This window comes from Tenrec ecaudatus, chromosome 1 (assembly GCF_050624435.1).
Source record: "Tenrec ecaudatus isolate mTenEca1 chromosome 1, mTenEca1.hap1, whole genome shotgun sequence".
Taxonomy (NCBI): Eukaryota; Metazoa; Chordata; class Mammalia; order Afrosoricida; family Tenrecidae; genus Tenrec; species Tenrec ecaudatus.
In genome coordinates, this window is record NC_134530.1 from 35,042,315 (window position 1) to 35,060,099 (window position 17,785).

Genomic DNA, 17,785 nt, shown 5'->3' on the forward strand with positions numbered 1-17,785 from the left:
GGGTAGGGTAGGGTGGGGTGGGGTGGGGTGGGGTGAGGTGAGGTGGGGTGGGGTGAGGTGAGGTGGGGTGGAGTGAGGTGAGGTGAGGTGGGGTGGGGTGGGGTAGGGTAGGGTGGGGTGGGGTGGGGTAGGGTGGGGTGGGGTGGGGTGGGGTGGGGTGAGGTGAGGTGGGGTGGGGTGGGGTGGGGTGGGGTATGGTGGGGTGGGGTGGGGTGGGGTGAGGTGGGGTGGGGTGGGGTAGGGTAGGGTGGGGTGGGGTGGGGTGGGGTGGGGTGAGGTGAGGTGAGGTGGGGTGGGGTGGGGTGGGGTGGGGTGGGGTGGGGTTGGGTAGGGTGGGGTAGGGTGGGGTGGGGTAGGGTAGGGTGGGGTGGGGTGGGGTGGGGTGAGGTGAGTGGGGTGGGGTGAGGTGAGGTGAGGGGGGGTGGGGTGGGGTAGGGTAGGGTGGGGTGGGGTGGGGTGGGGTGAGGTGAGTGGGGTGGGGTGAGGTGAGGTGAGGGGGGGTGGGGTGGGGTAGGGTAGGGTGGGGTGGGTGGGGTGGGGTGAGGTGGGTGGGGTGGGGTGAGGTGAGGTGGGGTGGGGTGGGGTGGCGGGCTCTGTCCCCACGCTTTCCATCCATGCCCCGGCGAGGGGAGGGTCTGTCCTTCTGGTCTCCCGCATTTGCGGCCTCGGCCAGGGGCCTGGCTCGACCACTTGTCTATCGCTCTCTGACTTCATTCTCCGCAGGTTCTCGCCTTGCACAGGCCCCGGTCTACCCCGGGCTTCCTGTGCTCACGATCCTGGTAGAAACTAACAGGAGAAAAGATCAACTAACGGCTTAGCGGGAGCAGTGGGGCGGGGAGGGGGTAGGAACATCAGACCTGGTGGTGATGATGTCTGCATAAGTCTTAAAAAGTGGTCTCACTATGGAGGTGTACGAGATGTGAGTGCTCTATCGAGAAAGCTATTGAAAACAACAAGCAGCCGCCAAACTTGACCACCGGGTCTCAGGAGTGGAGGAAGAAGAGTCTAGGCTTAGGGAGCACTGGGCTCACATTATGGTAGCGGCAGGACGTGCAGAGGGAGAGCAATCGCGGCTGTACAGGCGGAGCGTCTAATCAATGGCGCTGAATGAATTATACATGGAGAAGTGGTTGAATTGGAGCATGCTTTGTTGTGTGTCGATTTGTCACAATTGAAAAAGAGAATTACACGAATAACAATGAGTACAAGGAAGAAGCCAATGTTCCCAGATTGATTGTGGTCCAGACTGCGTAACTCTTCTTGATATGATTGAACTATTGAATCGGGTGATATGTGGATGAGGTGCCAATAAACTGCTCCAAAAAAAAAAAAGACCAACTCCACCCAAGGGGACAGAGATGGACAAAGCTGGCCCCGCTGGGACTCAGACTCGACAGGACAAAGTAAGCAGTTTTGGGGGGCTTCTGGAGGAGCCCCTTGTTCAATGACACATGACAGGAAGCATTTGTCAAATCCCAGAGGAATGTACACCTCAGGAGGAGACTCCAAGCCCTCAGCCAGTCCTGGTGGGGAGCACAATGGGCCAGGTGTTGTGGATTGGGGGGGGGGGCAGGAGAGGCAGGGAGGGAGGGCAGACTTTGCTTAGGCGGCTCTGAGTGTCTGTGAACAGGGATGGGATACCTGGGGAGAGAGGGATCCTGACAAACCAAAACAATGTCACTGCAAAAAAAAGCGCAGTTGGCAAATGCGGTCGCAGATCGTCTTGCCGCAATATGCCGTTCCTTTTAAAAGCGTGATCCCTGGGTGAGGATGGGCTTCAGTGACAAATATAGTATGTGAACATTGGTTTAGCACTTACAGCAAGCAATTTCTCATAGGAGTAGCTCTGGGGGTGTGTGTGCGCGCGCGCGTGTGTGCATGCGTGTTTGTGTGTGATGACGGCACTGATGGTTAGGTGCTGTCCGGCTGGTTCCCGCTCAGAGCAGCCCTGCGTACAACAAAGCAAACACAATCGTTCGTACTTTTGAGCCCATTGCTGTGTCCATCTCCCTTGTCAAGGGCCTTCCTCTGTTTCATGGGCTCTCTACCAAGCATGACGTCCTTCTCCAGGGACTGGCCCCTCCTGATAACATGTCTAAAGTATGTGAGATGAAGTCTCCCCATTTTTGCCTCTAAAGAGCATTTTGACTCCACTTCTTCCCAGACAGACTGACCTGTTCTTTTGGCAGTCTGTGATCCCTTCGATATTCTTCAGGAGCACCGTAATTCAAATGCATCGACTTCTTCTTCAGTCTTCTGTATTCAATGTCCAACTTTTGCATGCAGATGAGACGACTGAAAATACCATGGCTTGGGTCAGGCTCACCTAGGTCCTCAAACTTGCTTTTCAGCACTGTAAGGTCTTATGCAGCAGGTCGACCCAACGCAATCCATCCTTTGATCTCTGGATGGATGCTTCCATGAGCATTGGCTATGGCTCCAAGAAAGACAAAATCCTGGACAGCTTCAACATTTTCTCCACTTATCATTGGTCCAATTATGAGAATTTTGGTCTTCTTTACATTGAGTGTTAATTCATACCAAAGGCCGAAACCCTTGATCTTCATCAGTAAGTACTTCAAGTCCTCCCTTTCAGCATGCAAAGTTGTGTCATCTGCATATTGAAGGTTCTTAAGCCTTCCTCCAACCCTGATACCACACTCTGCTTCATATAATCCAGCTTCTCTGACCATGTGCTCAGCATGCAGACTGATAAGTATGGTGAGAGGCTTTTAAACCATGTGCTATTCTTGTTCTGTTCCCACGTCTGCCTCTTGGTCAATATGTAAGTTCCCTATGGCCTCAATGAAGCATTCTGGAATTCCCATTCCTCTCAAGGCCGTCCAGAGTGCCTTATGATCCATGTAGTCAAAATGACTTTGCATCATCAAGGAAACACAAGTAAACATCACTCTGATAGTCTCTGTTGTAGCCAAGATCCATCTGAAATCCACAGTGATATCCCTCGTGCCAAGTCCTCTTCGGAATCAGGCCTGAACCTCAGTGGACTACAGCAACCATGGTTGGATGATCGTCAACAAAACTACACTTGCATGTCATATCAGTGATGTTCCCCTATGATTTGAGCATTCTGTTGAATCAGCTTTCTTTGACATGGGTACAAATAAGAGTCTCTTCCAGTCAGTTGGTCGAGTACCTATTTTCCAATTTTCCTAGCACAGATGAGTCAGTGCTTCATCAACTTGTGGAAACATTTCAGTTGGCACTCCATCAGTTTCCAGAGCCTTGGTGTTGGCTAAGGCTTTCAGTGTAGCTTGGACTTCTTCCTTCACCATCACTGGTTCTTGCTCATAGGCTACATCCTGAAATGGTGGAATGTCGACTAGGTTGTTTGGGGTTGTTTTGGTACAGTGACGCTGTCCATTCTTGCCATCTTATTTTGTTGCTTTCTGCATCATTCATTATTTTGCCCCTAGAATCTCTCAATACTGACACCTGAGGCGTGACTTTTTCATTTCGTTCTTTTTTTTGAGGATTTAAAAAATAATTTTATTGGGGGCACGTACAACTCTTATCACAATCCATATATACATCAATTGTGTAAAGCACATTTGTACACTCTCATCATTCTCAAAACATTTGCTCTCCTCTTAAGCCCCTGGCATCAGCTCCTCATTTTCCCCCCTCCCGCCCCGCTCCCCCCTTCCTCATGAACCCTTGATAATCTATAAATTATTATTATTTTGTCATCTCTTACATTGTCTGACGTCTCCCTTCACCCACTTTTCTGTTGTCCACCCCCCAGGGAGGAAGTTATATGTAGATCCTTGTAATCAGTTCCCCCTATTCCACCTCACCCTCCCGGTATCGCCACTCTCACCACTGGTCCTGAAGGGATCATCTGCCCTGGATTCCCTGGGTTTCCAGTTCCTATCTGCACCAGTGTACATCCCCTGGTCTAGCCAGATCTGTAAGGTATAATTGGGATCATGATAGTGGGGGGGTGGGGGAACATTTAGAAACTAGAGGAAAGGTGTATGTTGTTGCTACACAGCACCAACTGGCTCGTCTCTTCCCCACGACCCTTCTGTAAGGGAATGTCCAGTGGCCTACAAATGGGCTTTGGCTCTCCACTCTGCACTCACCCTCATTCACAATGATATGATTTTTTTGTTCTGATGATGCCTGATACCTGATCCCTTCAACACCACATGATCTCACAGGCTAATGTACTTCTTCCATGTGGGCTTTGTTGCTTCTTGTGGGATTATAAAGAGACCTTTCCCAGCTTCATCTCCCCCCAAAACATGCCAAACATTAGGGGGTTTTTTCTAGCATATGGGGGGAGGCCAGATGCACAGAGAGATCCTCCCTGGAGGCAGTCAGTCACCAGACTATGGAAGGTTCTCTCCCTGCTGTTCAGGACAATGGGCTACTTCTCTCTAAGGGTTTGCAGTCATTGGTTTGGCTCCTGTAGGTGGAGTTCACACCCTACTGCCAGGGGACAGGTCAAACCGGCTTGGTGACATCCAAAGTTAGGCTGCCATCCTGAATCTAGGATCCTCCCATCTTGTCACATGTATGCCCCCAATCCCTCCCCTTCCTATTTTGTGAATGTTCCGAGATTGTCCCCCTCTCATTGCTGTATAACCTATAGTACAACCCCTTCCTGGGACATAGGTCTTTACCTGTAATTAGTGGGCTTGCACACCCCAAAGATATATAGGCCTGGGTTAACAATACAGAGCGCTCTCTCTCAAGCTCCTCCCGTGGCCTCTCATTGCCTCCCTTTCCTTGCCTATTCCCTCTCCCCTTGTCCTCCCTCCTTCCCTCCTCTCTCCACGTGGACCACCAAGCGGGGCTGAGGTGAGCATACTACCATGAAATGTGTCTGACTCCATTATTTCAATCTCTCTTCTATCTCTCATTCTCTCGATGACTTTAATATAATATTTATACATCACAACCATACAATTGTGCCTATCGGACCCATGATTAATGGTGGGGGGCTGGCACCCCCTCCAACCACAGCTTCTGAGCTAGATGGCCACTTGTTTACCTTCAATCCTTTAAGACCCCAGACATGATATCTTTTGGTAACTGGGCACCATCAACTCTCTTCACCACATTTGCTTATGCACCCATTTGTCTTCAGCGATTGTGTCTGGAAGGTGAGCATCATAGAATGCCAATTTAATAGAACAAGGTGTTCTTGTATTGCGGAAGTACTTGAGTGGAGGCCCAATGTCCATCTGCTACCTTAATACTAAACCTATACATATATGCACAAAGATCTATTTCCACGTCCTCATTTATAAATATATTTACACATGTACATGCCTTTATTTAGACCTCTATAAATGCCCTTTGCCTCCTAGCGCTTTCCTCTGTTTCCTTTACCTTCCTTTTGTCCCACCATCATGCTCAGCCTTCATTTGGGTTTCAGTAATTCCTCTTGATTACATTACCCTTGATCACGCCCTGCCAGGCCTCCTACACCCTCCTCACCACCCATTTGGATCACTTGTTCCCTTGGCCCTGGGTTTGTTAATACCACTATCTTTTCCCCCACCTCCCCCTCTCCCAAGTCCCCCCAGAACTGTCGGTCCCGTTGTTTCCTCCTCCAGACTGCTCACCCAGCCTGCTTGTTCAGACAGACCTGTCACTTCATCCCTTCAGTTTAAGACATGGTGAGTGTGCTCTTCCTCCTTGGGCTTTCTGACGCTAGGTCTTTATACACTTCATTGTAATAGTTTACTCCGTCTTCTCAAGCTGCCCTTTGAAAAATTCTGTTCGGCTCTTTGACCTCATCATTTCTTCCCTCTGCCGGAGCTGCTCTCCGATTAAGAGCAAGGTTCAGAGTCTCTTCTGACATCCACTTGCATCTTTCCTGTCTCGTTAACGAGCTTTGGCTCTCTTCATGAGTGATGGTCTTGATGTCCTCCCACAGCTCATCAGGTCTTCTGTCATTCGTGTTCAATGCAGCTAATCTGTTCTAGAGATGATCTCCAAATTCAGGTGGAATTGACTCAAGGTTGTATTTTGGCTCTCTTGACTTGCTTTCATTTTTTTCAATTTCCATCTGAACTGATATATGAGCCATTGACGGTCTGGTCCACAGTCAGCTGCTGGCCAGGTTTTAGCTGCTGAGACGGAGCTTCTCCATCAGCTCTTCCCACAGGTGTGGTCGATTTGATTTCTGTGTGTTCCATCTGGAAAAGCCCGTGTGTAGCGTCACCGTTTGCATTGTTCAAAAAAGGATATTTGTAATGAAGTCATTCGTCTTGCCAAATTCTATCATGTGATCTCCCGCTTTGTTTCTATCACCAATACAATATTTTCCAACTACAGTTTCTTCCCTTTTGTTGCCAACTTTAGTGTTCCAGCGTCCGATTATTATCAATGATCTTGATCGCATATTCGCAGCCTGAAGACATTGGTGGAGACTCTTCAGTTTCTGCATCACTGGCTTCAGTGGTTGGTGCATATATTTGAATACTAGTAGTATCGAGCAGATGCTTGTATGCAGATAGACATCATCCTCTCACAGACACCTTGCCCTTCAAGATGGACCTTGGAAGGTCCTTCCTGAGAGTGGATGCTTCACCTTTCCTCTTGTGTCTGTCATTCTGGGAAGAGTAAACCATGAGACTTGCAGGTTCAAAATGGCCAGTGCCACTAATCCCTATAACATCGATCTTTACGTGTACCCTTTCACCTGACAATTCCCAATCCCCTGAATTCATACCGTTTGTTTGTTTTTTCAAAACCAAGCAACAATATACAACCAACCACTGACAAAGAACAAAACACAACAAGAAAGAAAAGCTTGTAGTTAGTTCAAGTATCGCTTGTTGGCCTTTACAAGTGTTTTCCAGTTCAGTCTGTTGGGGCACCACGCCCTGGCCCCAAAATCTACTTTCAGCATTCTCTGGGGACCTTGCTGCTTATTCCCTTGCTGTTACGCTGCACTCCCCTAGTGCTTTGCCTCGGTGTGGTGGGATCAGGTCAGGCGCAATTCCCACACTGTGTCTCCGGTGCTGTCCCCTGCAGGGCCATGGGTCAGTGAGGGGCGTCATGTCTCATAGTGGGGCTGGCCATGTGGTCTTCTCTGTGGACTGGCTGCTCTAATTGGGATCATCGTCCTCAGGGCCTGGTGGGCCAGGCTGTGCTCCATTCTCTCCTCCTCCCCCTTCATCTGCTCCTGTGTGCTTGGATCAGATATGTCCCTCTCCCGGAGCTGCAGATTCAATGCTGTCCTTTGAAATAAATTCTTCTGTGGGGGTAGGGGGGCAGGCATCCACTTAGTATTTGGTACAGGGGCCAGCCCATACTGTGTTTACCCCACGTTCTGATGATTAGATGTTGCGGTCGATTGTCTTCTCTTTCTGAATCGTGTCCCATCAGCAAATGGAGGTCCCACAGGCTTTACTCTGTCCGCTGGCACCATCTCCAGTAATGCTGGAGCCTTTGGCTCCTGACCATATGTTGAAACATTATGTTTTCAGTGGCTCCTTCCACTGAAAGGAAACTTGCCAGAGTGGGCAGCCACATCCTTCGTTGTCCGTGCTTCGTGGAAAGTTTCGCCGAGACCCGTGTACTTTGGATGGCACTGCCGGCATCTGCAATGCCGGTGACAGCGTTTCCAGCACCACAGCAACACACAAGCCACCACAGTGTGACAAACTGACACGAAGTGGTGGGTGTGCAAGGGGAATAGGTGGCCTCTCTCTGATCTGTCGGTAAAGCTAAAACTGCTCTAAATTTTTAAAAAAAATTTAAAGGATAATATTCAAAGAAAGCAACATCAAGACTCTCAGATAAGAGAAACGAACTCATTGTTAAAGACGTTGCTCATTCTTCATGAGAGAATCTGGCAGATGTTACAACCAGTTCAAAAGCGGAATCAATGAATGAGCCGACGCGTCTATAAAGCAGGAAAGTGGGGATGAATTCGCAAAGGGACACAAACCTGGCTTCCTCCACAGTGCAGTGCATTGAACGCCCCTGGCCACGGTGTAGCTCCAGGTGCAGAGGCAAGAACAACACGCATGGCCATCGGTCCTGGACCACTCTCGGCATGTCACATGGCTCAAAGGGAAGCAAGACTCGACGGAAACTTCTGGAAGGGTGTGTTCTCCATGTCATGTAACTTCCACCGGAGACAGCCAGTCACCTTGTTTGCCTGCTCCAAATTTCCTATCCGAGAGGGCATTGCTGAGCAACGCCGGTGGGAGTTGGTTAAGAGTTGGCTGCTAAGCTAAAGGTCAGCGTTTGGAACCTATCGGCTGCTCTGAGGTAGAAAGACCTGGTAATCCACTTCCCTAAAGATGTACAGCTGATGAAGCCCTAGGGCTTCAACTCTGTCCTATGGGCCATACAGGTCAGAATCAACTTGATGAGTCTAATTAAGACGTTACTGAGGGGCAGCCTTTGAGCCGAACTGACGTGCCAAGGAGCCCCACGGAAAGATCTGGGAAGGGACCTTCCCAGCAGAGGGAACAGGAGTCCTGTGTGCTGAAGAAATAAAAAGGAGCTGCGTGGGGCTGCAGCACTGTGAGCAAGGCTGCAGCGGGGAGATGGGCACAAGGCAAGAGAGGCTGACCGGAGCCTGCGTGCAGACTGATGTTTTCCAAAGAGAGAGAGAACCCCGAGCAGGGAAGGGCCAGGACCGCACTTACATGTCAAAGGATTCCATCTGGCTTCTGAGATGTAGCTATTTTAAAAGGACCAAGGACCATAGGCAAGAGTCTAAACTTGCAGAAATTCATTAACTGTTTCTGGAGCCAGTCCCTGCGAAGAAGCACTAGGGAGCAGGGAGCAGGACGTGGGGCAGGGAGAAAGCCCCCACCTCCAGGAGGGAATAAATGCCAAACTGTTCATCCACTTGGGAAAACTGCCTGGCAGGATGTGCTGACACTGGACATCCTCATAGCCACACCAGATGGCAAGCAGAACTGCCCAGCGGGTGTTCCTGGTTATGGTCTGTATGGGAGCAGACTGCTGGGAGTAGGGGGCTCGGGAGGGCTCCTCCCCCCTCAAAACTCACTGCCCTCCAGCCAATTCTGACTCACAGCCGCCCTACAGGACGGAGTAGAACTGCCCCCGTGGGTTTCTCGAAGCTGGAAATCTTGCCAAGAGCAGAAAGCCTCATCTTTCTCTGAAGGAGCGGCTAGTAGGTTTGAATGACTGACCTTACCGTTAGCAGCCCAGCACATCCACTACCAGGGCTCTCTGCGGTCCTATGACCGAGTAAGTCCACATATGCCAAGATTCATGCTCAAGATGGTTCATAGCCCTCCCAGTAGTTCCTCAGATTGACAACTGCCCAAAGACCCAGCATCAGCAGACACATTTGACTGAAGACCGCACTGTAAGGAGTGCGCCTGGTACAGCACCCGCACCTGCGGACTCGAGACCCTTTGACGAGCGGAAGGAGTCTGGCATCAGAGGGAGTCCTGTTGGATTATGTTGACAGATGTTCAAGGGAAGACGATTCCAGCTCTGAGACTTGGAAGTCCTTTGAAAAGCAAGGGAAGGATAGGAAAGCTTGGGGAGAGGCCTGGCCAGGCCTTCTGAAGTGCAGAGGAGGTTCTGGTTCCAGTTCTGAGTAGGTGTGATAGGGGAGTGTTTGCTTCAGAAGGAAATGTTGAGCTGATGTCACCTGGGTGAGGGGAGAAACTATGAAAGAAGTTGAAATGGACCCCTGAAGCGAGTAGGCGTCTTCCACGGTAAACTGGGTGGTTATCCGGTTATGTGGGTCTTTAGCTCTCTGTGAGTGATTTCACAACTCGATCCAAGACTGGAGGCACTCCACTCCTATAGAGTTAGGGTCTGGGAAACCCACAGGGGCAGTTCTACCCTGTCCTGTAGGGTCTCGGTGAAGCAGAATGAGCTCACTGGCAGTGAGCTGAGTCCAAGATTTGACTTCAGGACTTTCAACTCACTGACTTTGGATGCAACCTGGTGAGGGACCCAGCGCCTGAGAAGGACCGCCTCCTTGGTAAAGCGGCCCCAGAGAGGGCCTAGGAAAGCCTAGACTACCTGACTTCATTCTCAAGTTCAAATGCAAGTGCGGCGACGCTCCCCTAGGGGGCAGCCTGGCCCCAGCCCTCCACCCAGCACTGCAGACAAACCTGCTTCCAGCTTCCGACGCTTCCCAGGCGGGCAGGCAGAGGTGGGGGGAGCTGTTAGGATTTGATTGATTCACAAAACAAAGACCTGTCTGGGGCAATTGGCCTTGAAGGAAGGTTCTCGGCGGGCGAGTAAATCAGAAACTGGAGCAGAGGGACCCACCTGGGGCAGGAGAAGGGTCTGCCTGACATCTAGCACCAGCCCCGATGAGGGATGGCCGCCTCTGCAGGTCCTCCGCTTTTTATTAACAAAGGAGAATTGTAAGAGCCCCCGATTAAAGTATTTAGAAAAGAAAAGAATGGAATGCCCAATTCTGTGGTATCTTCAAAATAAAAGTTAAGCAACATAGTCTATAGAGAAACCACAAGAAAAAAGGAAGAGTGAACTACATGTGCAGACTAGGGGGAAAAACCCCAGGAAACTTCAGTTTGTGTATTATTATTCTAGCAGTGTTTTTTTAAAAAAGGAAAACAAAAAATATGATTTGAGCATGCATGCATTTATAATAAACCAAAGCAAAAGGGAAAAAGAATTGGCATTGTTTAGAGCGGTCACTATCGAGGACCATCAAATGATTTTGTGCTTCTCTATTTATTTTCAAATGTCTTTTAGTTACATTGTATAGTTTGTCTCATAATTTTTTCTCCTTTTTTTTTCTCTTTTTTTTCTCCTTTTTTTCTCCTTTTTTATGCTTGAAATGAGCTTTTATGTCATAAGGACTCCAAGTCCACCTCAGTTTACCTTCCCCCCCTTTTTAGCCTCCTTTTTAAAATATACTGGTCTGAGGGGCTAAAAACTTGATTCCTGCACCCCATGACCCTAGTGGGCAGGGTAAAACCGCCCTTGGCGTTTCCAAGGCTGTAAACCTCTGTGGAAACAGCGTGCCACAGCATCCTCCTGCAGAGCAGCTGCTGGGTTCGAACCACTAACCTAGAGTTGATGGTTGTTGTGAGGTGCTGCCCAGTCGGTTCTGACTCAGCCAAACACGGAAAGAAACACTGCCTGGTGGTGCGCCCGCCAGCCTCACAAGACTGCCGTGTGAGCCCATTGCTGCAGCCGCTGCGTGGATGCGTAGACTGAGGGGGTTCCTCATCACGGACCCGCCACTTGACCCAGAACATGCCCAAAGCACCTGAAGTGGGGGTGTCACCATCCTCACCGAAATTGGCAAAGGATCAGGCCCAGGATGTGGGTTTGGGCTTTGTTCCCTCATTTCTATGGCTCAAATGTGGTGGGCCCCAGGTCCTGACTCCCAGCCTTCCGCAGGCCAGTCCTTTAGTCCCAAAGCTGAGCTCATAGATCAGCATGGTGAAAGCAGGTGGGTCCCAGAAACTGGGAGATGGCACCCAGGTCTCTTCCCCCACTCAGCTTCTCCTTCACTTCTGCCCGCCATCTTCAGACTCCCAACCCTCACTCTCTGTGGTAGTTACCTCACCTGGTGGCAATTTGGGACTTGAGAGGATTACGAGTGAAGGGGTGGAGTCTAGTCTGTCAATCGGGTCACAGTCAATGAGGCCTCTGTGTGGGCATGGCCTTCTCCTGAGGATTCTGGGAACTCCCGTTTTTTTCTCCTTGGAGGCGGAAGACACTCTTTCTTGACTCACTCCCTTGGAGACGCTCTACTGACAAGACGCAATGGGGTTACGCTGATAGACCCCGTGCCCTGGGAACTGGAGGAGCCATGTGGAGACCCCTGCCAGCGCTGAGATGCTTACAACACCATGGATCCAAAGACTTTCTACCCACTGGCCTGTGATCATCCTGCATCACTGCATGTGTTTCGTGAGTCTGAAGAGGACTTTATAGATTGGTATTAGACATATGGACTAATATCGAATTATGGGCTTGGACTGGACTGGGTTGGGATGCTTTCTGAATGTACAATTACCCTTTATATAAAACTCTCTCTGATACACACATGAGTTTCTATGGATTTGTTTCTGTAGTCTACCCGGACTAGCACAGGGCCCTGCAGCGAACCAGCCAACCAGGGCTCATGCTGACCTGGAGCTCCTATCGGAGACCTGGCTGCCCGCTCCCAGAAGCTTGGCCAAGAATCCCTGGACAAGCTGGAGAGGGAGGCAGCTCTTAGCCCTCTCTTTGTGACTCAATATCAGTTGTGACCAGGGCCTCTGCCGTGTGACAGCGCCTGCAAATCGAACATCACCTGGTCAATTCGAACCTTGGTTTGCTTAGAGGATCCTTTCCAAGAAAAGCAAGGGGAGCCTTTTCCCTCCCAGGTCCCTGGAAGTCCTTCACAAGCAGGCTGACTTTAGTTACCGGGTGAGGGACCAGGTGGAAACTGAGGAAGGTGGCAATGAGCTGGCAGGGAGATCACTCCCTCCAACGGGCCCCCACCTCCGCAGAGACCCATGGACGTGGCTGACAAGCTGCATGCATGTGGCCTCTCCTTCTCCGTCTGATTGAGGAGCCCAGGCAGCATAGTGGTTACGCATTAATCTGCCATCCGCAAAGTCAACATTTCGAAACCACCAACTGCCCCGAGGAAGAAAGATGGAGTTTTCTACTCTCATAAAGAGCTACAGGCTAGGACACCCAGAGGGACAGTTTTCTCCTGTCCTATAGGGACACTATGAGCAGGCATTGACTCAATGGTAGTTCCCCCCTCGCCACCTCCCTTAGACCCAGAGCTGTGCTATCCCTCCAAGGTGGGATGACCAAGGCAGCAGCTATCAAACACCCTTTTCCAATGGCCTGGCTCAGAGCCGCTTACCTGACCACTGCAGGGGATCCCCCCATGTTGTCTCCTCCGGCTTCTGTGGGGCCTGAACTGATCCAGAAGCAGCTGCACCCATATAAATAGTCCCCTTCATTGCAGGCTCAAGGGTCACACAGGTGCAAGAAAGCACAGGTAGGTGCCAACCCCCTCCCCCACCGCCTCCCCTGGGGAGATGAATCACCTCCATGGTTGTTTATAACATGATCAGAGGACGGTAATCAAGCTGAGTGGTGATCCCAGGAGGAGAGGAGATCACAATGTTGGCAAGAGGATGTCAGGGGGTGACCCTGCAGAGGCACTCCACCTGCGCTAAGTGAAAGGTTGACCTGATTCTGGGGCCTCAGCCTCTGCTTGGAGAAGGCTGTCCCGAGGCCTCATGAAGGAAAGAAATCGCTCTGAAAGAGGACTCACGAACAGGACAGGGAAACAACCCGACTTGTGGCGTCTAAAGACTCACTCCAGCGTCTCTGTCGAAATGGCCTGAAAGAGGCTCGACTGGTTTCCTAGGGCCACCGTAACGAAGAAGCATTTCTTTCATTTGTTGTCAATGAATAGAAAGGTACACTCTATATTATAATCAAAACCACCACTGTCCTGGAGTCGATGCCGAGTCTTAACGACCCTGTAGGACAGGGTAGAGCTGGCCCTGTGGATTTCCAAGACCATAACTCTTTATGGGAGGAGAAAACCTCAGCTTTCTTCTGTGGAGCGGCTGGTGGTTTCAAACTGCTGACCCGGTGGGTAGCAGCCTAACTCACAACCCACTACGCCACCAGAGCCCCTCACTTTACACCACGACAAACGCTGGACTGACGTCAGATACAAACGGTACCTAACTCCCCCATTTACATACAAATTCAGCTTAAACCCAGATTTAGGAATGGAACTGGTTCCTATTACTGCATGTAATAGGATGTCCACACAATGTCCAACTCTCCTGAAGTCCTATTTCACAGACCACTTCATGGATGTTGAGCAACGTGTGCCTGGCCCACACGGGGTGGCTGAAAGCAGCAACTTTATTGCCTCCCAGCTGTGGAGACAAGCAGCCCGAAGCCAAAGCTTTGTCAGGACTCGGCTCCCTCTGAAGAAACCAAAAAAGACAGTGTCCTGGCCTCTTCCAGCTTCTGGTGGCTGCCAGCACCCATCGGCATTCCTTGTTTATGGCTACATCTCATTCCAATGTCTGCCTTCTTGTCCCATGACTTCCTCGCCTATACGTGTCTCGATCGATGTGAAAACTTCCGTCTTGTAAGGATGCCCATCCTTGGATTAAGGTAGGCTGTAATTGGGGTCCCCGTGGTCCGGTGATTAAACATTCAGCGGCTAACTGAAAGGCCAGCGGCTCGAACCTCCGGCCACTCGATGGTGGAAAGATGTAGCAGCCTGCCAAGGTCGTGCCTTAAAAACCCGGTGGGCAGCTTCACTCTTTTCCTGTGGGCGCACTGGATGTTGGAATCGGGTGGCCAACAATGCGTGGCCTCATTTCAACTTGATTGCATCTGCAGGGACCTATTTCCAAGTAAAGTCACATTCACAAGTAATGAATATTAGGGCTGGAACATACCTTTTGGGGGAGACACAATGCAACTCACAACAGGGAGTGACAGAAGAAGCAGAGATGAGCTGAGCACCTAGCCCACCACTCTTTCAGAGATGGGGTTGCTGCCCCCTCGTATACATGGGTCCCTTCCTGGCCCCAAACCTCACCTTTCCATAGAGACGATACCCCGAAACCCCGCCCCGGCCAACAACCTTGTTGCTAGACTCCCTGAGAGGCTCCGCTGTCTGGGGGCTGGCCCTCAGTGAGCTGTATTGACCTAGCAGCAGCAGCAACGGGTTTGCCCCATCAGTGGTTGTAAGGGGAGTGTTCTGTTCTGTTGAACACAGGGCTGTGATGCCTTAGATGCGATTCGGCAGCACCTAGCCACCGCACGCCTTATCTGGTCTTTGTTCTGTGTCAGGCCCGACCGTGATGAGCCCGTGTTCAATGGGGTGGAGCCCAAAAAAGAAAAACGATGAAGCACCGCCGGTCCTGCCCACCCCCACCCAGCATCATTGGGACTGAATGGGTGTAATCCATCCACAGGGTTCGCATCTGCCAGTTCTCAGGAGTAGATCCACAGGCCTTGCTTCTTAGTCTGGAAGATCCACTGACACCTGTTTGGAAGTCCCACTCACTCCCCTCGCTCACTGACTCACTCACTCACTGATTCACTCACTCAGACTCACTGACTCCCTGCCATTGAGTCGATGTCGCCTCAGAGCCCCGCTACAGAGTCAGCTAGACATGCCCCTGTGGGTTGATGAACCTGTAACTGTAACAACAGAACGCCTGGACTTCCTACTTGGCCACCTAGCAACACAGAAGCCCTCAGTGTCTGCGCATGGGGTCCGTCCCCCTGGACTCCCACCCAGGTCTCCCTCACAGAAGACGAGCGTTCTACCACTGAGCCTTCATCTTGTCTTGGGAGAAGGCTGCAGCAGGCCGTGATGCGTAAGCCCCAAAGGAAGGCTGCAAAAAAAAAACCCAAAAAAAATGGAGGGAAAAGGGAGCCAGCTGAGATGTCAGAAGACGCACCCTGGCCCCGGTTCAGCCATCAACCAATCAGCCAGCTCAGGGAGTCACTTCACCCCTCTGTGCGTTTGCCTCCACAACCCCAACCTGAGGGTGTAGGACAACTGTTCTATTGTATCTAGACGTGCAGCTGTCTCTCCCACCATTCTCCCTCCACCCCCACCCCACCACACCCAGTTCCCATCATTGAAAATCAGGGCCCCCAAAAGCACCCCAAACATTGCCATTGAGTCAATACTGACTCATATCGACCCTATAAAACAGTGTAAATGCCCCCATCAGGTTTCCAAGATTGTAATCTTTATCAAAGAAGAGCCCTTGTGGCAAAATGGTTACCCATGGAACTGCTAACTGCAAGGTCAGCAGATCGAAACCACCAGCCACTCCCTGGATGAAAGATGAGGCTTTCTACTCTGGGAAAGTTGACGTCTCAGAACCCCGCAGGGGTAGGCCTGGCATGCTGGGACTGGCCTGCAGAGTCACTGTGAGTTGGAATTGACGCCATGGCAGAGTGTTTGGTCTGGTCACATAGTTCTCCCACGAAGCAGCTGCGGGGTGAGAACCATGGTTTATAATCATTCGTTCAGAGCCAAGCTCTTAACTACTGTACCACAAGGGCTCCCATTAAAGGGCAAAGAACTCCCAGGTCCCAGCAGAATGCCGAGCAAGTAGGCAGCGCTTCAAGAATGCTAAGAAACTAATCAGGGAACAGCAAGGCAGATGGAACCTCTAGAAGTCATGGGAAAGGAATATGTTGTTGTTGTTGTTGTTGTTGTTGTTGTTGTTGTTAGGTGCCATCCAGGCAGCTCTGACCCATAGCGACCCTCTGCACACCAGAATGAAATGCTGCCGAGTCGTGTGCCATCCTCACAATCATCCCTGTGCCCGAGCCCATTGATGCCGCCTCTGTGTCCGTCCTTCCCATCTAGGGCCTGCCTCTCTGTCACCACCCTCCACTTTACCAAACATGCTGTCCTTCCCCAGGGGCTGGTCTCTCCTGACAACATGTCCAAAGTATGCCAGGGGAAATCTTTCCATCCTGGCCTCTAAGAAGCACACTGGCTGCACTTCTTCCGAGTAAGACTTGTGTGTCCTTGTAGCAGTCCATGGTACTTTCCATTTTCTGCTCCAGCACCACCATGCACACGCACCGATTCTTCTACCGTCTTCCTTATTCAATGCTGAGCTTTCACATGCATCTGATGCAATGGAGAATACCATGGCTTGGGTCAGGCGCACCTTAGTCCTCAAAGTAAGTAACATCCTCTGCTAGGAAATTTGCCTCAATGCGCTAAAGAGGTGTTGTGCGGCAGATGTACCTAATGTGATAACATCTTTTGATCTCATGACTGTTGCTTCCGTGAGCTTTGATTGTGGATCCAAGAAAGACAAAATCCTTGGCAACTTAACCTTTTCTCCATTGGTCATGATGCTACCTACTGGTCCAGGTGTGAGGCTTTGGGGCTTCTTGACACTGAGTTGTCATCCACACTGAAGGCTGCAATCCGTGATCTTCCTCCGCAAGTGCGTCTAGTCCTCCTCGCTTTCAGCCAGCAAGGTTGTGTCATCTGCCTGCTGCAGGTTGTTAATAAGCCTTCCTCCAATTCTGATGCTATATTCTTCTTCATATAATCCACATAATCCAGCTTTCCTGAAGATCTGCTCAGCATATAGATTGAACAAGTACAGTAAAAGGATACAACCCTAATGCACACCTCTCCTGATTTAAAATCAAGCAGTATTCCCTTGTTCTGTTCACACAACTGCCTCTTGATTAATGTACAAGTTCTTCATGAACACAATGAAGTGTTTTGGAATTCCCATTCTTCTCAAGGTCATCCACAGTTTATTATGGTCCACACAGTCAAATACCTTTGCATAGTCAGTGCAACACAAATAAACATCTTTCTGGTATTTTCTTCTTTGGGCCCAGATCCATCTGACATCAGCAATGGTATCCCTTGTTCCATGCCCTCTTCTGAATCTGGTCTGAACTCCTGGAAGCTTCCTGTCAGTATACTGCTGTGACTGTTGTTGGACAATCCTAAGCAAAATTTTATGTGTGTGTAATATCAATGATCTCATTCTATAGTTTGAACATTCTATTGGGTCAACTTTCTTTGGAATGGATCCAAATACAGATCTGTTCCAGTCAGCTAAGTATCTAGCTTCCAAATTGCCCAGCAGAGGTGAGTGCTTCCAGGGCTTCTTCAGCTTTCTGAAACATTTCAATGGTGCGATAGTTTATTGTGCCAGCCTGGCTGATAAACACAAGTAGGATTAATTAAAGGGCGGAGGGATAAATGGCTCGGTGAGCCTCACCTTGCTTGTTCCGTGCCTCAATTTAAAGGGGTACACTACCTGTGGGATGT